Source organism: Lucilia cuprina, chromosome 3, assembly GCF_022045245.1.
Source record: "Lucilia cuprina isolate Lc7/37 chromosome 3, ASM2204524v1, whole genome shotgun sequence".
Lineage (NCBI taxonomy): Eukaryota > Metazoa > Arthropoda > Insecta > Diptera > Calliphoridae > Lucilia > Lucilia cuprina.
Window position 1 is genome coordinate 38,084,190 of NC_060951.1, and position 26,518 is coordinate 38,110,707.

At 28.5% G+C, this 26,518-nt stretch overlaps 1 protein-coding gene across 5 annotated transcripts in view; it reads right to left on the reverse strand.

Annotated features, from left to right (window-relative positions):
- LOC111680600 overlaps positions 1 to 26,518 on the reverse strand; it is a 59,484-nt gene that overhangs the window by 22,005 nt on the left and 10,961 nt on the right. For 2 of the 5 annotated variants that reach the window (XM_046947474.1, XM_046947476.1), the window contains exon 1: positions 3,297 to 3,484. The exons of 1 other annotated variant lie outside the window; for it this stretch is intronic. The gene's annotated coding sequence lies outside the window, so the exon portion shown is untranslated. Of the gene's footprint in view, positions 1 to 1,087; positions 1,090 to 3,296; positions 3,485 to 20,891; positions 21,067 to 26,518 lie in introns of those variants that run through there. 2 more of the 5 variants (XM_046947475.1, XM_046947479.1) reach the window with 2 other exon arrangements.

The window sequence follows — 26,518 nt, forward strand, 5'->3', positions numbered from 1 at the left end:
TAGTCTATAGTCTAGTCTATAGTCTAGTCTATAGTCTAGTCTATAGTCTAGTCTATAGTCTAGTCTATAGTCTAGTCTATAGTCTAGTCTAGTCTATAGCCTAGTCTAAAGTTCAGTTTAAATTCTAGTCTACAGTTTAGTCTAAAACCCCTTACCCCTTGCAAACGCTCCTGCATCCAGCAAGTACATATATTAATTAATGTAAAATGCGATTGTTATAGAAAATTGGTTTTAATTAGCGTGTAAATAAACAACAGAAAAAATTAGATACTAAAGCGGTCATGATTTTTTAATTTAGAAGAAAACGAATCTACAATAAACTAATAAAAGATTTTGAAAAAGAACAAGTCCATTAACTTATAAAAACTACTTAAATATAATTTAAAAGCTAAAAAAAAACAACTCCATCACTGCCAAACATCCTAAACATTTCTCAGCTAATTTTCAATTATGAATACAATTTTAAAATTCTTTTTAATAATGATGATATTTCTTCTCATTTTTAAAGAGACAACGGGGCGTCATCTAATTAAACATTTTATTTCAACACTTTATGTACAAAAATTACATTATTTTTAGTTCTCATCGGGATGCAATTAGTTTAATAAATTGACCTTTAGACAAAGTGAAAAACCAAAAGCAGAAAAAAATCTATTTAAACCGCAACACGAGAAAATTGTAATAATGATTTTCCCAAAATCAAACAACCTTCAAATGAAAAAAAAAACATAAACATCATGTTTTGCAAGTTTATGATTTTTTTTTTTTCAAAAAACTAAAATTAAAATGTTTAGAATAAAATTCAAAAATATCTTAAAGAAATAAAATTTATAAATGTTGAACACAACGTATTCTTGTATTTTGTTGCATAATCAAGTCGATATAAACAAAATTAATCAAATACAAATTTGAAATGAACAATAATATAAAAAAACGACAATAGAGACTGAACAAAAAAACAAGAGATTAACGGTCAGACACAATTCTCATTTGAGGAACTACAATAGTTTTAGTGGTGTTCTTGGTTTTTAACAGATTTTTGACAAATAAAAATGATTGCGCTTTTTTCCACCACTTACGTAATGACTTCTAAGAAGTTGAATTTGTTTATACGAATATTTTTTGATAGAGTAAGACATTTTAATGAATAAAGAGATTTATTATCCGATTCAGAATAATATATTTAACACTAATTTTCACTTAATTCATTTTTATTCAAACTAAATCTTTTAGACAAAATTTTTTAAAATAAATTTTCTTATTCAGTCCTTAAATGGCTTCTCTTCCCTTTTTGGTAACTATTTTTAGAAAAAAAATTTTAAAAAATATGTATAAACGTAAATTTTTTGCTTAATATTAATATTAGCCGTTAATAAATAACACTTGTTTAAATAATTAGCAACAAATACCTACATACCTATATGTATGTATGTCTGAGAACAACTTTCAAAACCCGTAATTAGCAATTAATTAAAAAAAAAGCATTAAAATTCATATAATTTTTCAGTGAAATTTATTGAAATAAAAGTTATAAATATAGATATTAAAAGTTTGTTTCTTCGTTCAGCAAATTTAGGTTCAGAAATTATAGACTCATCAGACTAGAGGTATTAGTAGCACCTCTATAACCGGGGATTGCAATACATCAAATGGGATCTATCATCATGGAATGGAGAGAATGGTATAGCCTAATCGATCCCGCTCTATATAATAATCCCGATATACAGACTGACAGACAGACGAACATGTCTAATAAGCTCTGCTATCTAAAAGGTCTCGGAATATACATATGTAATTTTCTATGTTTAGAAATAAGAAGAGTAAATTCTCAAGTAAGTCTAGAAGAGTATGATGAAACCGATCCCGCTATCTATAAGAATCCAGATATACAGACAAACGAACATGGCTAAATAGAATCTGCTATCTATAAGTACTACGAATATATAATCTTTAATGTATGGAAATTAAGAGTAAGATTAAATTCTTAAATAAGTCCAGAGATCAGTAGCAATTTTACTAAATGATAACAACTGATCCATATAATTGGATTATTTAGCATTTACATCGAAATACCACAAGTAGACTACGTAAAGTATAAAGTATTATGAGTCCTTATAAAATTCTAAGACGATTGAGACATTTTTGTCCGTCTGTTGATGATACATAGAATCCAATGAAAAACAAGGAGAAATTGGGTGAAATTTAGTAAAATATTTTCCGTTAACCCTAGAAAATGTGGCAATATCCGGGCCATACAAGATCAGAGCCCCCATATTAGACCGACTCACTCTGTATGTAAAGCAAAAACGTGTTTTTGTTACCCCTCTCAAAATTTACCTTGCTTTGTTTTATGATGATTCCCAAAATATTTTAAGTCTAGCGATGACCGTTCGTAAGCTGGACCAAATAAAAGAAGGTATTTTAGAATTATTTTTTTTTTAATTTTTTGTTTTGTTTTGAAACAAAAGATCCAATATGGTGTATCGTTTGAAAGGGGTTTTAAAGCCGCGTCCAATGATCTATTAATCATAAATAACCGTCTGTTAATAATTGTCATATTCCCAAATATTTAAAATTTTTAGGGAAAAGGAACTTTTTTGTAAGCGGTCCAGCACACGAACGGACAGAAATTGAAATATTTTGGGAACTCTAAAAAAAATATAACAAAGATTATTTTAAGCTTGGTAAAATATTGAACATGAAAAATCTATATTTTCTTGAAAATGGTCCAGCTAACGAATGGACAAAACATAGACGAAAATATTTTGGGTAACATCATATTACATTACAGCGAATATTTTGAAGGGGGTAACTCAAGCACCGTTTTTTGTGAGTCGGTCTACCCCATATATGTTTGCCTTCTAAAGTTCTTTTTTAAGTCCTTCTTCTAGAAATGTTGTTATCTCTTTCAAAAATATCGAACTATCAATTAAATTTGTAAATGGGCAAGTGACCCCTCGAAAACATTTTTAGTCATAACTGGTTTAAAAATACTATTTATTTAGTTTCTGGGTTTTGACTTTTTTGTCGATCTGTTTTATCAGGATATCTAAATATTAACTGCTAAATAACTGTAGAATTTGATCGAAAAAAGAATAATTTGTTAGTGTTGCAAATGAAATGAAAAACTTATATTAACTCCATAAAATTGTGCAGCTAAATTTATTTAATATTATCAAAAATTTAAAATGCTTTAAAATTTTTCAAATTTGTTGTAAAATATTTTTGGTATAATTTTTTTTAATGATGATTATATATTTTCTTTAAATTTGAAGTATTTTGTTTTTGCATCTTACTTTTTTTAAACAATATTTTCACACATAATTAATTTGTTTAAGTGGATACGATTAAAGTTGATAATTTTTGGTTAAAAAACGCGATTTTTTCAAGAAACACTTGATTTAATTTTTATTATTAAAAATTAATTTTTTGTAACAAAAAAAATGTAAAAACCCATAAAACGAAGTGTTATTAAACACGCAAAAATAAAGGTTTGTATTTTTTTATTTTTTTTTTGCACTAAAATACAATTGTTTAACTGGAAAAAAACACAAATATAAATAAATATTTTTTTTTAAATTTTTAAATATAATGGATTGCGACGCGACTGTTTAAATATGTAAGTATTTATTGTTGTTTTGTTTTTAAATATTTTTTGCTGTTGTTGTTGTCGTTAATAGTAAAATATCGTTTAAACAAAATTGTTTTTTATTTTTATTTTTTGTTAATAAGTTACAACAAATGATCGTGCTTTTTTCTCTCTTTTTTAACGGTATTTACAGCAAACTTTCCTTTTTTTTTTTTTGTTTTTCTAATTGTTGTTAATTTAGTTTAATTATAGAATTTGCTAATTTCTTTAATAAATATTTATTTTATATTTTTTTAATTTTAATTTTTAAAACTTTATATATTCTAACGTTTTCACACCGTCGTAATTCAAACGTCACACGCAACAAAAAAACAAAACTATCACACTGTCACTGACAAAACTCTATGTGGTTCAGAAGATATGTAGCTGAAGAAATAGCAACAAAAAAGAAAAAAAATACGGAAAATAATATATTCCACACCGGAGTCCGTAGGTGCTGGTTGTTAGTAAATGACTGTATTGAATTGGTGCTGCACAATTTTCTATAGGTTCCCCACGTAGAGCAAAAATTTGTGTATAAAAATAACAAAAACACAAAAAAGACGAAGAAAACATCGAATCGTAAACAGCTCTCAAGAATTAAACTCTCCCAGTTGTGTAAAAAGCAAGAAAAACATCGCACGAATATCAGAATCAAAACAAAACTAAAAATAATCATAACAACGTCACACACATGTTTTCTTATTTTTTTTATATACAATTCACTTGTCGCTGTTGCCGTGATTGTTTGTGTTAATTAAAATTCGAAAACAAATAAAAAACGAAATAAAATTATTGGGGTAGTTCAAAATAAAAACAACTTCTTTAACATTTACAAGAACAACAACTTGAAGAAACCCGTAATTTGTTGTTTTTTTTTTTCTTCTATTAATATTCTTTAGATATATTTTTTCATTTGCTGTTACACACATTTCTTCTACCTGTTAAATTAATTATTTTTTTGATTTGGTCTACTAAATAATATGTAATCGCACCTGAAACTTGATAGATTTTCTTGTCATGAAATTTATTTAATTAACATTTAAAAAAACATGAAAATTTTGCTTAAATAATAATTTTTAATAAAATTTAGTTGGGTCAACGCAACTATTGCTTTTAATTATAACATTTTCTCTTACACAGACTCTATTTACCGTCACGTGTCTTGACTATAGTTTAGTCTATAATCTAATCCATATACTAGTCTTTAGTCTATAATCTAGTCTATAGTCTAGTCTATAGTCTAGTCTATAGTCTAGTCTATAGTCTAGTCTATAGTCTAGTCTATAGTCTAGTCTATAGTCTAGTCTATAGTCTAGTCTATAGTCTAGTCTATAGTCTAGTCTATAGTCTAGTCTATAGTCTAGTCTATAGTCTAGTCTATAGTCTAGTCTATAGTCTAGTCTATAGTCTAGTCTATAGTCTAGTCTATAGTCTAGTCTATAGAATGTACTTGAATGGTTCATTAGATGATGATGATTGTATTTTCAAGTGAAATCTTTCATGTCATCATAGGAGTGGTTACCTTCCGGTATATCCGGATGTTGTTGTTGGGGTTATACTCCTTCTCTTGGCTTTAGACTAGTGATTGCATTTCCTTGTCGGTGTATGCAATAGGCAAAGTGGGCTATTATGGCAAGAGATTAGATAACTCTAGTATATCAGCAAAATGCTTGTACAAGGACCGGACCATTCATGTATAAAAATTGCCATCTGAAATCCTCATAGAAGGATTAAGGAGCGTGTGGTAGACCGTTCTCAAGTCTACCCAGTGGATGAAAAAGACCACCGTGAAAAGAGGCCGTCAAGGCAGGTGTTCACGTAAAGCACCGACAATTCGTAGTCATACTGGACCACAACGGTCCACCTGTATAAATAGTTGGAGATTGTGAGTTTTCTTAATTCGTTGAAGAGCAAGAGCTAAAAATTATTTTGTGACTCTGTATAAGAAGTTAAAACAATATTTCACACCTCTGCACTTTCACATTTATATGTAAATATGAACATATGTATGTAGTTATGCCTTCTATAACAGTAGTTGTAGTTAATAATTTTAATCAATGTTCAATTAAAAGAATTTTAATGGTAAAATCTTTAAGAAACAAACACACATATGCAAAACAGGCTTTCTGATATTTAGTTCAGTGTGACAATCCAGTTATATAATCTTAAAATAAAATATTATACCCACTAGTATATATATTTTTTAATGGGAATTGGTTAAATAATGCAAGAACAGTCACTACATGTACGAATAAATTAAAATCCCAGTTGGTTCTAAATGTTTATACTAACTACTACTAACAAATAGAACAGTTTTGGCCAGACATTTCTTTTTCTTCTTTTATCTTAAACTTTGGGTTGTTAGTATTTGCCAGTAACTATGATAAATTGAATAGATATTAGTTAGATGTGTATGTGTGTGTGAATATATTGCTGTCTGCCTCCTATTTGGTGTTTTCAACTAATGGTACATTATTTTTTTCCAAACATTTCTAAAATGTTGCACTTTATGGAAAACCGTTAGAGGCATATTGTTGCAAGTGGTAGTATCCACATACTCACACGCTCTTTTGTATGAGTAGTTATCTTAGTTTTTGTATCTTTTGCTACAAATATAATGATTGTTTGGTTGGGCTTTTCTTTCTATGTTTACTGCTGCTCGGCATCATTTGACAGTCGTTTAAGGCATATTTGCATTATAATCGCATATAAATGATCAAAACAGTGCGTACACACAACGATTGACAAACAATTGTTTTGCATTTTATTTCGTTTCATTTTGTCTACCTTTTTTCCCTTATGGCATGTTAGTATTTTTTGGCATTTTTTTTTTTTGGTTAGATTAAGATCGGGTTTTCCAAAAGTATACAAAAATTCGCAGAATAAACAATGTGACATTAAGTGCTCTAGTGGGTGTTATGTGAATTGTTTTGTGATGTGTGGTTTATGCACTAACATTTTTTTCTTTGGGTTTCGTTATCAGCTTCATCAATTTTGAAATATTTGTCATGACATTTCGAAATAATTACAGTTAAAGAGTTTTTTGAATTTTGGAACATATTACTATTACTGAAATAACGAGATAATCATTCATTCTTAATCGGGGGAAATAGTATATGATCGCTAATTGTGTTATGATTCCTTTCAGAGTTGCGACCTTTTACGACTTTCTTACAAGGGTGTCGTTAATCTTCGATGCTACTCAAATAACATGAAACGAGTTATACTCATGAACCTAATATCGTCTGAGCACCCTCACTCCTTGTTTGTGGAATAAGGGTTCAAGCATTTCGGATATTTTGTAAACATCTAAACATTGTCGATTCCATAACCAGGGGAATATAAATGTTATGTTGTGTTACAGTTTTGTTTAGGATAGATTCATTTATTTTTTCCTTTTATACTTATAGAGGCGTATAAGTTCCGAAAACTAGTTTTAACTCCGCAAACTGAATATCATTCGGAGGCGTTAAGAAGCCAAAATTTCCGATTTTGTGACAATTTAATTAGTTTTGTCAAAGGACGAACCGTTTGACGTTATATTATTCTATATTGAAGAACTTACATTCTGTGACATGCAATGAATGTAAAATCTTGTAGAATATGATCGATAACACAAATTTGCTTTAAATACGTTGCAGAGATTGTAGGAGATTAAGTCGATCAGAAGATGTTTTAATCCTTTTTATAGTATAAATTCTGTAAGGGGCAATGGCACATCACCTAATCTGAATTTCTTTTATAACCCAAATGTCAAATATTGCACACAGTGATGGGAAGACTTATCGACCTTTTTACGTTGGAACTGAGAGTCTAACTTCAAATGCTTTCATATACTCACGTATCCTATGATATGATATGAACCAAATACAAGTGGGAAAACAAGATTTTACTCTGCGGTCTCGATTTCGTAATTTATCTTAGCACAAAGAGTATTAACGCGGTCTTTATGGGACAAAATTCCGCCTTTGCAGATCAGGTTTATAATCACCTAAGCTCTATTTCCTAGGCTAACCTTTGCCGTATTTGCATCAGATTCCTTAAACAATCGATTTCCGACATTCTAAAGTATTCTACATTAAAGGGCGCGAAAAATCAGGGTGAAAAGAAGAAGCAAAGCACTATGAGTATTCAGCAAGTTTCAGTGGTGAACCTCTTGAGTTCCTTTATCTTTATCGCCTAATCATCAACCATTTTCCATATTATATATATAAGGGAATATTTATCCAAGGTTGTGCAACCATGTACGACCAAACGGTTCTAAGTCATGCCATGTAAATGCGAGTTTATATTAAATTTTAACATCAATCTTGTTTGCTGAGTACTATAAAGGGGAATGTTGTGTCATACAGGATAGTGCTTGCCCATGCCCTGTAAAAGGGAGTTTAAATACAGGTGAAATTTTTCGTAGTGCTCAGTCCATCTGAAAAACTTTGCAGGTCAGATTCTTCCACATTAAAGGATTCGAAAAACCACGGTGAAAAGAAGAAGTATTCTACAAGTTTCAGTGGTGGACCTAATGAGTTCCTTAATCTTCATCGCCCAATTTCAACCATTTCTGATAAATTTTATACAAAGCGGAATGTTAACGTTATGTTGTGCAACCAAGCAGGGGAATGCCCTGTGAAAGGGAGTTTAAATACAGATGAAATTTCCCGGTCAGATACCATTAATCAGGATAGATTTATTCCCCATCGTCTATTCTGAAGGGAAAATTTTACGGTCTACTTTTTTCCTTACTGATTGTAAAGTTATTTGCAAAGTTGCAATGTTCTGACAAAATGGATCTTCCTATATTTCATAAACTAGTTTCAGTAAGAGACCTATTATTTTCGTATTTAATCCTTAAAACCTGAACAACGTTACCATGCTTCCATAAAACTGATCGACTTAAATTCCGAATTCAACCTTGTTTAAATCGGATGGCTTGTTTAGCATAACATCTCATGAATACAATGTCATCAAACTTCCTGGGAAATCTTGTTTTTATCTGCAAGTGCTTTGAGCAATACATCTTGATTATCAGAGGATATATTCGGGTTAAAGTTCACTGTGATTGTGTTATTTTTTATCTATGTAGGTATTCTGATGTAGGTATTGAGTTCTTGACCATTTTTTTAATAATAAAACAAGTAAGAGTGCTATATTCGCCTGTGCCGAATTTTATATACCCTTCACCATAGTGTTTTTTAAACATATTAGTTTAGAAACAAAATAAACAACGCAATGACGTCAACAGCATCTAAACATACAAAAAAATTCACAGCTGAATAAAACCAAAAACATCTACACACACGTGTACATCTTTTTTTTAATATACAGTGTTGTTGCTTTTTTAACAAAGCATGAAAAAATATGACATTTTTTGATGAAATTTTCAGAGGTTGTCTCGGATTTTTGCTCATATCTCCGTTATTGATCGACCGATTTTGCTGATTTTAAATAGCGATCTTCTCGAAAGCATGTCTAACAGAATTATTGAAGATTCGGATCTCGCCGATATCTGGGGTCCTCTAAAAACTGATTTCAACAGACAGACGGACAAGGCTTAATCGACTCCGCTATCTATAAGGATCTAGAATTTATATACTTTATAGGGTCGGAAAATTATGTTATAGAAGTTACAAACGGAATGACAAACTTATATATACCCTTCTCACGAATTCCATGTAATCTCTTACTGTTATATTAATAACGTTATTGTAAGTACTTAAGACATAAATGAGGACACTAATAAAATAAAAATATAATTATCCATAAAAATCTAAAAAAAAATCTACCAATTGATATTAACGATTCCTTTCAGTGACCGAGTTCTGTACACTGGACAATTGCTAAAAAAAAGATCAATAATAACCATAAAAAATCAAACATTTAAAAGCAAAAATAATACAAACGTTGTCTACTCAATTTAATCCAGCCCAAAAAGATTTTAGTCACCTGACTTGCTTAAGAATCTTTACGAATTTATTTGCCTTAAAAATCTTCCTAACAAACTCATAAACCAGTGTTTGAGTTTATGTTAGAGCTGCAAGCATGTTTATGGTCAAAACCAAATTTTCAATTTATTTTCAATTAACCGTTGCAACACTAAACTTTATGATGACCATTTGGTAATTTTTTTTTGTATTTTTCTTCTCTTTTTATTGTTGTCTTTTAAAGTTTGTCTTTCTTTTTTTTCGATTTTTTTTTTGCTCAGCTTGTTTTGTAATCAAGCGTAAACTAGAACTTGAAATATTTAAGATGATCAGACGAAAAAAAAAGTAAAGAAATTTTAACCCAAACACCTGTTAGACAATTTTAGTAAAAAAATTTTTATTGATTGCAAGAAGTTGGCTTTTTTTTCTGAATTATGCAACTTTAATGTCTCGTATGTAGAACATGTGGCATAATGGTGTTTTTTTTAAGATTTTTATCTTAAACATATGGACAGCCAGAATGTTGCTGCTGTTGTTGTTTATATGTTGGTTTTTTGCAACATTTTGAAGCTGTTAGTAGTTTGTTTGCTTGCAAGTTTGTTAACTGTGCCACGCAATTGTTTATTTATTTTCATGTACTTGTTCCTCTTCTATAATAGTTTCTTACTAACAGTGTGTGTTTAAAGTAATGCTTAGGTATAATTAATTTATCTGTCAGTTTGCAACATGTGGGTTATTTTTTGACAAACTAATCTATTTTCCACCTTCTTGAATTGTTATTTATTTAGTTGAGATACTTTTGATCAAATCTAATAAGAAATTTTTGCAAGTGGACAACTTTTATAAGTTGATTGTTAAACGATTTTCAGGGAATATGAATCGATCTGCTGATTTTCCAATTATAGTTTTCTTTCCTTATGGACCTTCATACTATGAAACCAATTTTTGTAACAACGAAGCTCTTCAGCTTTTAAGGAAGGTCTTTATAGGTCTGCTACCTGCTAGCATCTAATAATCGTGGGCATCCACCCGGGGGCATGTTACCTTGGTGTTATTGCAATCCCGGGGTACGAGGTGTCCATTACCTCTAGTCTGGCCGGGACTAAAAAATTGGTTACAGTCTACTGCCTAGCTTAGTCCTTGCATAGATTGCAAAGAGGTCAAAGAGCACCGCATAATCTGGTACTATGGGTGGTCAGTTGCCCGCAGGACTATGTCCTGCCTTGTCAGTTGGTTGAGGTTCCTTCGGAATTGGCTGTGGTTTAAACCCAAATTCGCGGGAAGAGTTCTTCTTTGACTGTTGTTCAAGTCTACCCAGTGGGTAAGGCCAGGTACTCACGTACGATTGAATGCTACATGTCCACATTGAATAAATAGAACCGGGCGGGAAAACTCCTTCAAATGATTTCACACGAATGTGGACTTGTGATCTTGTGATCTTGGGATCAAAGGGACACTGATTTCAAATGTAAGGAACAAAATTTTTAAGGATTTTCTATAGAATTTTTTACGATATTATAATTTTCCATGAACGATACAATATGACGAGTTTTCTATAAAAATGTTACGACAAAAAAAAAGGTTACATAAAATTTTACGATATTAAGAATTTCCTATAGAAAATTTTACACATAATTCTATAAAAAATTTCACTTTATTAGAAATTTTTATTAAAATCTTTACGATAATAAGAATTTTCTATAGAAAACTTTACGATATCAAGAATTATTTATAGAAAATTTTACGATATTAAGAGTTTTCTTTAGAAAACTTTACGATATCAAGAACTATTTATACAAAACTTTACGATGTCAATAATTTGTTAAAGAAAATTTTACGATATTAAGAATTGTCTAAAGAAAATTTGACAATATATAGAATTTTCTAAAGGAACTTTTACGATATTAAGACTATTATGTAAAAAATTTTACAAAATTAAGAACTGTGTGTAGAAATTTTTACGATATCAAGGCTATTGTATAGACAATTTTGCAATATTAAGAATTACTATAGAAAATTATACGATAATCAGAAATTAATATAGAATTTTTTACGATATTACCATATTAAGAATCTTCAATAAAACGATATCAAGATTTAATATAGAAATTCTTACGATATATTAATTTTTCTATAGAAATTTTTTATGATATTAAGTATTTTCTGTTATTTAATTAGAAAATTTTAAAAATTTTATAGAAAAATTATTACGATATTAAGAATTTTACATAGAAATTATTACAATATCAGGACCATTATATAGAAAATTTTACGGTGTTTAAAAATTTGCATTGAAAATTTTACACTATTAGGAATTTTACGATATTTAGAATTCTTAACGTAAATTTTTACGATATAGACTATTATATAGACAATTTTACAATATTAAGAATTAATTTAACATTTTTACGATATTAAGAATATTCTATTGAATTTTTTTACGACATTAAGATTTTCTGAAGAAATTTTTACGATGTTATGAAATTTTTACGATATTAAGACTTTCTTTAGACATTTTAACGATATCAATACTATTATATGAAAAATTTACGATATTACGCATTTTTTATAGAAATTTTTGCGACTTGGAAAATTTTACAATATTTGGAATTTTCCATAGAAAATTTTACGATATTCAGAGTTTTCTATAACAAAACGTATCTTATTTAGAATTTCTAAATAAATGTCTGCAAAAAGAACAGTTTTTATTGAGAATTATCACCATTGACATGCTTTTAGTAAACCACTCAATATCTCATCAAACATTCAAATTAATTACACAGCAGAATCATTAGAAAGTAACACATTCAATAAATTGTCAGTGTCAAATTTGCAACAAGAAAAATCTCTCACTCTTGAAAAGAGAAAAAAACAAAAACGACAACATATTTACACGCGATTTATGTTTTGCCTATGGAGCATATGATTTGTGTTTTACACTCATATGCAGTTGCAGTGCGTTGCATGCAACATACTTTTCAACCGTAAAAATGAATATTCTTGTTTTATTATATTCTTTTTAGTTAAAAAGTTTAGAATGTGTTTTTTTTTATTTTTGTCATTTATTTAGAAAGGCAAGTCACTAGTTTTCTTAAAATTGCTGGCAAATTTAACTAATTGATATTTGGCAGTTTATTAAAAAAATAGAACAAAAATGTGCAAAAATCAAGGATTTATTATTTAATCATATTATAAGATCATTTGACATTTTCGTGAGTAAGTTTGGGAAGTTTTTTCTATTTGAATATATATTCAAATTTAAAACGTGTTATAATATTAACATACAATTTTTTTTTTAAATAATTGTCTAAAAATGAAACAAAGTATTGAATTAAAATTTTTTAGTTAAAAATTGCAATATTGAAGTTTATTACTAACCCTTAAGTAGTAGATCAGTACTTAGTATTTATAATTCGGCTGTAGTAATCCTCATTTCCATTAATTTTTGTTTTTTTAAATTTTAACCAAAACATTCACAATTTCTTAACAAATGTTATTAACAAATATGTTTAAAGTTTATTAGCAATAAAAATTACAAATTTTACACATTGTAATGAATACTTAACCATATTAAAAGAATCAACAAAAAAAAACCTAAACAAATCTCATTAATCTTTTTTTATGCACCTCATTCTCAAGACAATTTATATTACAAGATACTCTAACATCAAGACCTGCAACAGACTGGTCATTAAAAGAAATTTGCATGCGAGATGGTGTTACAAATCGGGTTGCACTTTACTCTGTCCATACTCTCTTACGTGCATGTTCATACTTAGTACAAAGTACCCTGTATTTCGGTGTGTTTATTTTAAATTAATGAATTTTTCTATAAAGAAGTATTATATCATTGTCGATCAATATTGATCGACAAAATTTGAAAAAAAAACTTCAAAACCCTGGACTAAATTATACTTTTATAAGGGATTGAGCTGAATTGAATTCAAAATTCGACTCGAACTTCAACAGATCTAGATTTCATCATAGTTTAAAGTTTAAAAAATCTCAGACTTTCGCCCTATTTGAGACGCTTATAAACAAAATTTGTTATATCGTCTAAAAGACCTTTTCACATCTCACATATGTTATAACTCATTCCACCTTAATCTTAAAAATTTCAGATTTTGCAATTTTTATATTAAAAAGTAACACACACCGACACAATTTGAAAAACAAATTCTAAAACCTGGACTAAATTATACTTTTATTAGAGATTGAGCTGAACTGAATCCGAAATTCGACTCGTACTTCAACAGATCTAGTTTTCAAGACATCATACTTTAAAGTTTAAAAAATCTACGATTTTCACCATATTTTAAACGTTTATATACAAAATCTGTAATATCGCCGAAAAACACTTCTCATATCTCACATTTGTTAAAACTTATTCCTTCTTAATCTAAAATTCCAAAAAAAAAAACAAACGATTTCCTTTTATGTTGTACACTTCAACAGTTCATATCTCAGCAAATAGAAGAGATATGCAGACCAATTAAATTCTTTCAAACTGTAGGCAAACATATATTTAAATGGCCAGTTTCAGATTCTACGCAATTTAATATTTTGACAAAATACACTCTGTTTTAAAAAGTTATTAGTGGAGTGTAGTGAAAACATTGTCTTCTATAAAACTGCTGGGAAATGATTTGCATTAAACTTAGTTTGTAATTTTATGAGTGTGTTTATTCTTACAACAAACCATTAACCTAGTGAACGTATTTCACTAAAGTAGTCAGACCAACAATCTTAGTTAGTAGGTCCAATGGTCTGACGGTATGCCAGTTAGTCTAAAACTACTTAAACACGTTTAGACTCTTGTACATGTAGATAGTGTAAAAACATAGCCGACATTATGTCACAATAAATCATTAACATTTTAAGTGTTTAAAAGAGAGTTAGACAGAGAGAGAGAGAGAGAGCAAATGCAGAAAATAAATTAAAGTTTTAATAAAATTTTTAATTTTTTTATTTAACTAAGAATTACAAATTTTATTACATTATATACCGCTGTGATGGCAAGAATAGATTTAAGAATCTTAAGATGGTTGAGGTGTAAGTGGTGTTTGTTTTGAATGCATGCGTTGTATTCAGATGTATTACGGATATTAACTGAAATAGTTTGGTCCTCTAAGACTTGTCTACAGTCTGCATTATAGACCTGGGTAGTCTGGTATATCGACTAGTCTATTGTCAAGAAATAAAACTTCACTCTAAAACAGTCTATAATCTAGATTAAAAATCAGTTTATGGCCTGGTTTATAGTCTGGAGTATAGATCAGTCTATAGTCTGGACTATAGATCAGTCTATAGTCTGGACTATAGATCAGTCTATAGTCTGGACTATAGATCAGTCTATAGTCTGGACTATAGATCAGTCTATAGTCTGGACTATAGATCAGTCTATAGTCTGGACTATAGATCAGTCTATAGTCTACACTATATATCAGTCTATAGTCTACACTATATATCAGTCTATAGTCTGCACTATAGATCAGTCTATAGTCTGGACTATAGCTCAGTCTATAGTCTGGACTATAGCTCAGTCTATAGTCTGGACTATAGATCGTCTATAGTTTAGACTATACATCAGTCTATAGTCTAGACTATAGATCATTCCATAGTCTGGAATATTGATGAGTCCATAGTCTGGACTATAGATCAGTCTATAGTCTGGAGTATAGATCTGTCTATAATCTGGACTATAGATCAGTCTATATATGGTCTTGTCGGTCCACTGCTAAGAATGAATTATAATTTCAATTGTGATATCAAAAGGAAACTTTTATCGTTATTTAAATATATTTGCAATTTATCGTGAATACCCATAGTGCATAAAAGATTTTTGTAAACAGATAACATATGATTGTTTTATGAACAGATACGCAAAAACTATAAAAATATAGAATACACCCTACACTATTATTTATTAAGGAAGCAATTTGATTTTAGAATTTCAGTTTTTGTAAAACAAAATATAAAATTGGAAAAATTAGATATAAACAAAGAATAAGCTACGTAACTGGTTCCTGGAGAATAGATACAGGGATTATATACAATACCTTATAACAAAAAGTATTCACTTATATTACGACTAGAATTTTTTCGCAAAACTTTCGTAAGGTTACGAATATCTTAAATCGTTATATGAATTTCTTTCTTTAGTCGTCCACTGCTTAACAAAGTTTTCCAGCTATTTTAAGTGCAAATTACTATCATCTTTTTTAATGTTCTTATTGTTTTATTTATAGTGTTTGCATTCTATAATTAAACTGTGAGAACTGGGTTAAGTCTTCATTACAATCATAATAAATCAGTTTTTAATAAAAAAATAATATTATAAATACCGCTCATATGCACAATAAATATCTGAGTTGTATTTTTTCCATAACAATGCGTTAATTTTTAAGAATGTTAAGAATAAAACAATGATATCAAAGAATTATTACTTACAATTATTATTACTTAGATGCCAAAGATAATTATAGTTTTTGTTCTTTCTACCGACAAGAGAATGTGGCCTTTGGGTTATAGGAATTAAGAAATATATAAATAATGTTTTGCAAAACTCACCTGCAAAGAAATTAAAAGAAAGAAATTAGTTTACTGTATAGTTTGTAAAAAATGAGTTTAATAATATAATTATACGATTAGTATAAATTACACAAAATAAAATTTGTTATAGAACTTGTGTAAGATTGTTATTCTCTACCAAAAATGCTTATGATTTAGGAAAAAATTTTATGTTATTTAAAGTTTAATAGGATTTTTTTTATTAAGATTAGTCTTTCTTAAAAATTTTCTAAAAAATTAAGATTTGAAAATAAAGATTTATCAAAAAAATTTTTATGAAAATGAAAATGTATGGAAAATTGTCTTTAAAAAGTGAAAATTTATCAAAAATTTTCTATAAAAAGCAGAATTTATAAAAAATTTTCTATAAAAATCAGAAATTTACCAAAAATTTTCTATAAAAAGCTAAAATTTATCGAACATTTTCTGTAAAAAGAAAAAATTTTCTATTAAAAACAGAAATTGATTGACATTTTTTTTTATAAAAAACAGAAACTAATCGAAGATTTTCTATAAAAAACACAAACTTATCGAAGATTTTTTGTAAAAAGCAGAATTTATCGAAGGTTTTCTATAAAAAGCAGAATTTATGGAAGTTTTTCTATAAAAAGCTGAATTTATCAAAGATTTTCTTAAAAAAGCATAATTTACAGGAAATTTTCTAGAAAAAGAAAATTTATGGAAATTTTTCTAGAAAAAGAAAATTTATCGAAATTTTTCTAGAAAAAGAAAATTTATCTATAAAAAGAGATTTTATCGAAAAAGAAAATTTATGGAAATTTTTCTAAAAAAAGAAAATTTTTCTAGAAAAATAAAATTTATTTATAAAAAGAGAATTTATCGAAAATTTTCTATAGAAATAAAATTTATCGTTAATTTTCTATAAAAAGAAAGTTTGTCGTTAATTTTCAATAAAAAGAAAGTTTGTCGTTAATTTTCAATAAAAAAATTTATTGAAAATTTTCCATAAAAAGCAGAAAATTTTTTATAAAAACAGAATTTATCGAAAATTTTATATAAAAATAAAATTTACCGAAAATCCAAAAAAATAGCAAAATGTATCGAAAATTTTGTAAAAAAAAATGCAAAATTTTTTAACAAAAAGAATATTTATTGCAAAATCTCTATAAAAAAGAATATTTATTGCAAATTTTCTATCAAAAAGAAAATTTTTAAAAAAACTTTTTTAGAAGAAAAGAAAATTTATAAAAAAATAAAATTATCGAAAATACTATGTAAAGAAAGTTATCAAAAATTTTCTACAAAAAAAAAAAGAAAATTTGTCGAAAATTTTCTATATAAAAAGAAAATTTATGGAAAATCTTCTACGAAAAAGGAAAATTTCTCGAAAATTTTCTATGAAAAAAGAAAATTTCTCGAAAATTTTCTATGAACAAAGAAAATTTATCGAAATTTTCTATGAAAAAGAAAATTTATCGAAATTTTCTATGAAAAAATAAATTTTATCGAAATTTTCTATGAAAAAAGAAAATTTATCGAAATTTTCTATGAAAAAAGAAAATTTATCGAAATTTTCTATAAATATAAAATTTATCAAAAATGTTCTATAAAAAGGAAATTTTTCCAAAATATTCTATAAAAAGAAAATTTATCGAAAATTTTCTATAAAATGAAAATTTATCAAAAAATTTATATAAAAAGAAAATTTATCAAATATTCTGTTAAAAGAAAATTTATCAAAAATTAAATCTAAGAAAAATTTATTTGTTTTTCTATTTCTTTTCTTTATGGCAACTCTATTTCACTCTGCTATAAATCACATTACCATATTACTGAGTTGAAACCTCTATTTAGCGAAGATCACAACCTAAACACAAACTGTAACGTTGTTTTAGTTAAGACAAATATTTTATAATTCACCAAGTTCCATAACTAACAAATTTATAGCAACAAAGCTTTTGGTAATTAATAATCACATGTTTCTATGCAGTGTCTTTGATAAGTGTACATTTCATTTTTTAATGAAACATAGATGGCTTAATATAACATAATATTGTTAAAAATATAAATTGTAAGCAGAGCGTAGCGTAAAGATGCCTTTGAGTTTCCAGAATAATAAATCACATATGAAAAAAATATAACATTTATTAAAAGCACATAGAAATATTTTTACAAATTGTCACTCGCTGTCATCTCATCTTTCACCTGAGCTGTACACCTCACACAAACACATGAGGTGTACAGCTAGGACCTAGGCTGCTGCGTATCCCTAGGGCCACTTGAATTTGACGCACATATTATATTGCTGTGCACAGCTTGACAAAATTTCTGTGCACAGCATATTGATTTATGAATAGCGCAACAATTATAAAAAATTTCCCAAATTTTACAAAAATCTGTCTGCAAATAAAACTTAAAATCCCAAATTTGGGGACAAATCCTCAAATCTGGCGACACTATTTCTAAAAGATATTATGGATCTGTTGAATACATTAGCTAAAATAGTTTAGATAAGTATCTATATGATGAGTTATTTAATTTTTTTTGTCTACTAAAGCCAAACAAACACTCGTATGTGCGAGTATTCGAGAGCCATGTTAACACTTGTTTGAATTTGTTACTTATTATTGTTGTTATGAATGAACTATCAATGCATTGTTTTTATATATATTTTTTAATTTAATTTTTAAAAATACATATTAAATTTTTTACAATACGAAATAGATAAAAAAACGAAAATAATTAGTTAAACAATTTGATGTTATTCGAATAGTGTATGGGTTTTAAACGGAAATTGATTGTCACATGAATCACGATGAAAAGTTATACATACATAGGAATTATTTAAATACTTTATAATCTTGTTAAAAAAGAAAATTTTTAGAAAAATTTATATAAAAATTATATTTAACGAAAAACTAAAATATTAAAAAAAAGTCTGCAATATAGATTGAATCAGACTATACGCTCTGTAGTTCACACTATTTGCTTATATATAGTCCGTACTATCATCTCATCTATAGTCTAGTCTATAAACTAATATAAAGTAAATTATAAACTGATCTATAGTCCTGATCTATAAATTGATCATTAGAGTCCAACACAACTTAAAAATTCACATATAGTAAACTATGAACTGATCTTTAGTCCAGACTATAAACTGATCATTTGTCCAGACTATCAGTTTAATCTATAATCCACACTTTAGGCTGATATATAGCCCAGATTAAAGACTTATCACTAGTCAGGACTAAAAATTGTGTCAACTATTAAGTGATCTATAGTACACATTATAGACTGATCTTTAGCCCTGGCTATCACTTATACAATACTTCGACTATAGATTGATCTATAGTCCATTCTATGTATTTATATATAATATACTGTTAAGTTCTACATAGTCCATACTTTAAACATATTGTTCAGAATATAAACTGATCTGTAGCCAAACTATAGGCTGATCTACATCAGGAATATAGACGGATCTATATCCATACTACATACTTTATACTGATCTCAGTCCTTACCATGAACTGATCTATAATTTAGTCTATTAACTAATATACAGTGGACTATGAACTAATTTTTATTCCAGACTATAAACTGATCTATAGCCCAAACTATAGGCTGATCTATATCAAGAATATAGATGTCCATACTATAGACTGATCAGTCCAACGGTCAAAAAACATCGTTACAACTTTATTAAGCTTGACTCTTAGTAGGGTCTACCTGATCGTGTGCGACCTGGTCCAAATCCCACATATATTCGTGTCAACTATTAACGGATCTATAGTTCAAAATATTGTCTGATCTATAGTTCAGATTATAGATTAATACATAGCTTAGACCAGTCAATACTATTTGCTGATCTATGGTCAAAATGAGATATTGACTGTAGACTAATCTAAAGCTCTGACCATGCAATAGTGCTGACATTTGACAAATCTATAGCTCTATACATAGACTGATGTTTAACCCAGTAATTAGAACGATCTGTAATACAGTATGTAGTCGGATCTATAGTACAGTCTGTAGACTGATTTATAGCCCAATCTATAGTCTGCAATATAGTATAGACTATAAAATAATCAATTGTTCAGACCAATGACTGATCTTTTTCTAAACTGCTCTAAAGTAAATCTAGAGTTAAGACTAATTTATTTTTCCATCCGTATATTGATCTATATCAGACTATTGACTGATCTATTGAACAGATTATTGACTGATCTATTGACTTAGTGTATGCTATCGATTTATTTGAGGACCTGACCATAGACTCCATACTTAATTATTGGCCAATTTTCTACAAAAAACAAAATATGTGAAAATTTGCTAAACAAATAAGTTCTTGTTAATAACATGACATTAAATGATGAATAAAGTGAATAACTAAATCTAGGGTCAAGTAGTGTAAAACGAAACAAAAAGTCCTCACGAAAATCTGTGCGGAAAACTTATAGTTTTTCAAATAGTTTTAAATAATTTTCACACAAAAATTTTCAAGCTAGACTTTTCTTTCATTTTGCAAAAAAAAAACAAATAGTTAATAGAAATAAACAAACATTTACGTAAATTTAAACAAATTATTAATTAATGTTGTTAAATCATATGATTAAACCGTTTTCAGTAAAGGAAAAGGGTATTCAATACAAATTAAAGTGAAACTAAACAATTAAGGTGAAATTTTTAGTTATCCTTAGAGGTGGTGTTGGTGTTGGTGAAAATTATTAAACAACAATATTTGCTAAGGACAGGTGAAATGCAACGTTATGTAGGTGATACACATGGACTTTCGATTTGTATCTTACCTGGACCTGTGCATCATCATTATTTTCAAGAATATCAGTGGTAGTATTATTATTGCTGTTAGCAGACGATGAAGCTATAGAAGCTGTGTCCGCATAAATCTTATTCAAATTTAAATTAGATTTAGACTTGGATTTCGAACGACCCGACGAACGACAACGTAAACTTTTCAGCACTGATTTTGAGCGTGAATTTGAAAGCTTTTGTTTTTTATAAATAAAATAAAGAAAAGTTTAATTATTAAAAATTTTATTGGTATTTGTTTGATTTTTGTTTAGTTTGTTACACAATTAATTCATGGGAAATATGTTTTATGATTGTTTGAAGTTTTATGGTAAAAACAAATTTTGGCTTAACCTTTATATATATTTTTTTATTATTGGCTTTTAACGGAAGTATGTATGAGAAATGGTTATTGATGTTAATAGTTTAATAAAATTATTTTCTTTTTACGATTTTTCTCTATATTTTCCAATTGAAATTTTGGTGGAAATGTTATGTTGTTATGACTTTTAAATAATTTTCATTGAATTTTACTTTTTTTAACTGCGTTTGTTTTTATAATTTTGCGGTTTGCTTTTCTATTTATTATATCTATGCGATACATGTTCGTACCTCATGTTTGGTATGTTCGCTTGTACATATTTTCATTTCCGGCCAATTTTCATTGCACACTTTTACACACACACACACATTTTTAAACGCACTTGTCATAGTTCAGTATAAATTTGTTCATCAATTGTTTTATTGTAAATAAATGCGCTTAATATTAATAGAAGGTAATGTTACTTGTTATTAATACATATTTAATAAAATACATTTTTCTTTTTTTATAAAATAACCTCTTGAGAAACTAATTTCGGGAAGTTAATCAAAATGAACTCCATTTTTTGCAGTTTTACTAATCCATCAATCTGAAAGCTTCCCGCAACAATCAGTCTTTATGACTCTGCTAATCAATTATATTATTTTCATATCATATTATTTAAATTTGTCACATTTAAATTATGATTAAACTTGTAATTAAACCAACAATTTTTTGTATTAATTGCAAAAAAAAAAAAAAAACATGTTTAAAATTATGTATTGTTGTCTATTTTCTGCATGCCTGAGTTTTTGATGTCATGCTCTGAATGTATTTGATTTTTAAAATATTTTGTTATGGTTAGAGATGTACTTGGTACATGTTTTTTTAAGCCATTTAACTCTATTATTAACAGTATTTACATGCTCTTTGAAATATAACTTTGAAATGTTTTAAACGCATGCAATTTTGATTCACTGTCAAAAATATATTTAAAAGAGCACATGGTTCGAAAATCTTTAATTCAGAAAATAGACCAAACTTTGAAACAAACTATAGATGAATAGAACAGACAATGTTCCGCCTAGTACACTATGCTATGTACAGACTAATCTAAAGTATAGATGCGGATCCAGCTAGAGTGTTTGGGGAGAAGCGGTTGTTTTTTTCACTTATTTTTATTTTCCTTTTTCCTCATTTTTATATTTTGTATAAAAAAATTTGGGTTTTGGTGGGGGAAATTGCCCTGTTTAATCCCCTGTGGATCCACGCCTGCTATGGCATAGCTTGACATAAATTTCAACAAACAGACTTTATATAGTACTGACTTTAGACCGATCTAAAGTTTAGACTTTATGATCAATATTCCACACTAAAAACAGTTCAACTGTATGGACTATAGACTGATATTTATTTCAGACTAAAGACTGATCTATGGTCCAGACTATAGTCTAATCTATAATCCAGACTATAGATAGAATATAGTACAGACTATAGACAGATCTAAAGTCCAGACTATAGACAGATCTATAGTCCAGACTATAGACAGATCTGTAGTCCAGACTATAGACAGATCTATAGTCCAGACTATCTGTAGTCCAGACAGATCTATATTCCGGACTATAGACAGATCTATAGTCCAGACTATAGACAGATCTATAGTCCAGACTATAGACAGATCTATAGTCCAGACTATAGACAGATCTATAGTCCAGACTATAGACAGATCTATAGTCCAGACTATAGACAGATCTATAGTCCAGACTATAGACAGATCTATAGTCCAGACTATAGACAGATCTATAGTCCAGACTATAGACAGATCTATAGTCTAGACTATAGACAGATCTATAGTCGAGACTATATATAGTCCAAACTATAGACTAATCTATAGTCCTGACTACAGACTAATCCAGGCTACATCCTCTATAGTCAAGTCTAGATTCTAGACTATATATAGACCAGTTTGTAGTTCAAAGTATAGACAAATGTATAGTCCAGACTTTAGAGCAATCTATAGTTCACATTATAGACCAATCTATAGTTCAGATTATAGATTGTTGTATAGTTCAGACTATAGACTGATTTATAGTTTAGATTGAAGGCTACTATATTGTTTAGATCATGAATTCACTATAGGCTGTAGTTTAATCTCTCTCAAGTGCAGATATCCATATATATCTATGATTTTATACCCAAACTGGAGACAAATCCTGATTATGATCAAAGAAGTACATATGTTAAAAACTTTTGATGTTGACAAAAATAGCTCCTTTTTTATATGTTAAAACAAATTCAATTCATACTATTTTTAAAAAAAATTCCATTAACATATCTAATCATGAGATTTTGCGAAATTTCGCAAATAACTATTTAATTCCCATTAGATCTGTTAATTAAAAATACAAACAAATAAAAATATACCAAATAATTATTGGTTGCTCTTAATAAATAAAATATAAATAAATAACACTTGGGGAATACAATTAAATCAAAATTCTCCTCTTCATAGAGTTTACAATAAATTTAAAACTACTCAAATCATTGACTGAACAATAGAATGGTAATAATAATAATAATAATAATAATAATAATAATAATAATAATAATGACTAAAATTAATAAATCTTGTGGTGTTGGTTCGATAGCTGTTATGGGTATAAAATTTATACTGAATTTGATGACAGACTGACAACTACAACAATTCTATTGAAACTTATACGTAGATCAGACAGACAGACAGACATAAAGTATTAGCAAGAATTGAAAAATATTAATAACAATAATATGAGAAATAGTATTTATACTCATATGTATAAAATGTTGGAAAAACATTTATTACGAATTAAATAGAAATCAAATTGTTATACGGTAGCGATGAATTTCAAATGCCCTATAGGACGATGTAGAATGTCGAGAGTTTTATTTCAAGGTGGTCTTTTTCACCCACTGGGTAGACTTGAGAACGGTTTACCATCACCCCTTTATCCTTCAATGAAGAACTCAGGTGGCAATTTTTGTACATTGGATTTGACCGGTCCATGCACAAGCACTTTGCTGAAGTAGTCGAGCTATCTAATCTCTGACTATTGGATGGCCTCTGTTGATTCGGCAACAGCACCTGGAGACGTAACCGGTGGACCGAAGTACGAAGATATCAAATAAGCAGAAGACATTGTTGGTACTCACAGGGACACACTGTGGTAATTCTGATATGAACAGAGTATACTCTGAACATATCTGGACAAGGAAGGAAAAATCAAAGGTATAATTTGTATATGATACCTTTCATCCATCATCATTCAACCCAGCACACATCTCATTCATACGACACATTCATAAGAGAAAAACATACGACATATTCATTATAGGTAGATGGATGAGAAGAGGCCCGCCGTACCCCACATTCATCCTACTACGTGGATATCGAAGGAACCTTAACCAAATGACCAGCCAGGACATAGACCTGCGGGCAACTTGCCACCCGTAGTATCAGATTATGCGGTGCTCTGGTCTGACCTCTTTTCAATCTATGCAAGGACTAAGCCAAACAGTAGTCTGTAACCAATTTTTTAGTCCCGGCCAGACTAGAGGTATTGGACACCTCTTTATACCCCGGGATTGCAATAACACCAAGGTGTAGGCTTCACCAAGGTAACATGCCCCCGGGGGGAGAACGATGTAGAGTAACTTAATTAATATCAAAACAAAGGTAAATCAGAATTTCCAAATTATGTTACTGTTTATGGTTTTGTAATACGAAAGAGGACGCCCCTGTATATCTATGTAAATATATAAACATTAGTCTGAACTATTTTTCATACCTATGATTCAAAACTATATAAGCCAGTTATAAAAAAATGCGAAAAACGTTGTGATCGGTACTACAAGAAATCAACAATAATCTTTTTTTTATTAAATCAACCAATCATCAATTTTGTTTTATTATTATTGTTGTCACTATGTCAAAAAACATCCAATAAAAAATACTATAATTTAAAAGTAACAAACAACAATTGTTGTCAATTGTTAATAAACAATATAAAAAACTTAAGACATTCGTCTATCAGTCCGTCAGTCAGTCACTCACTCATATTAGTCCATTTATTTACGTTCATTCATGTCTGATACCATAGAGTAGAAAGTTTTATTTGTATAAAAACCAACAAAAAAATATTACATACATTAAAAATTGTTAACAATTGAAATGGGGGAAAAAATAATTTAAACAAAAAATTTTGTGAAAAAAATACATATAACACCAGTAGCAAATTTTAAATAAAATCCAACAACAAAAATATTAGCGTTATTAAAACAACATAATAGTGATAATATTTAACAATATAAGTTGGCCAAAATATTAATAAAATTAAATAGCTTAAATTACCACTTATATAGTACTTTAAAGTAACTTTTTAACAATTTATTTGAACCAGTTTAGATCGTAATTATAAAAAAGTATGAAAACTTTAAGTGTTTTAACAATTCACTTGAACCAGTTTGAATCGTAATTGTAAAAAGTATGAAAGCTTCAAGTGTTTTAAGCTTATTTATAGAAAGTTTAAGAGATGTGATCCTCAGTTTTCTGTGAAAAAAACTTTTAGCAAATGTAAGAGCTCTTCATGAAAAGCTTTTGGCATGTATTTATACATAGAAAGTTTAAAAGATGTCTTTGTTTTCTGTTGAAAACTTTTAGCAAATGTAAAAGTCTTCAGTAGAAAGATTTTTGCAAATATCAGCCATGGAAAGCTTTTGACATGTATATCTTAATGGAGATTTTTATCAGATATTTATTAATGAAAACTTTCTATCAAAACTTTGCCGAAAATCGGTATAGAGTATAGACTGTAGTATGGTTATAGTCTGGCCTGTAGTTTGGTCTAAAGCCTATACTATAATCTGGCCTACAGTCTATATTTTAGAATTTCTGGACTATAGTTTGTTCTATACTCTAGTACATTGCCTGTACTATAGTATAGTCTGTAGTTTTCAATATAATCCAGGCTGTTATTTAGTCCATTCTATAGTCTATTCTATAGTTTAGTCTATACTATAGTTTAGTTTGTTAGTTAGTCTGGAATATTGTCTACTCTACAATCTGAACTATATTCTAACCTTAAATCTAATCTACACTCTGTACTTAAGTCAATAGTCTGTGCTAAAATCTAGTGTATAGTCAGGACTATTGTCTACCTTATGAACTATATTCTAGCCTATGGTCTAGTCTACAGTCTGTGTCATAGTCTAGTCTATAGTCTATGCTATTGTCTTGTCTATAGATTGAACTATAATCTAGCCTATAGTCAGACCTTTATATTGGACAGG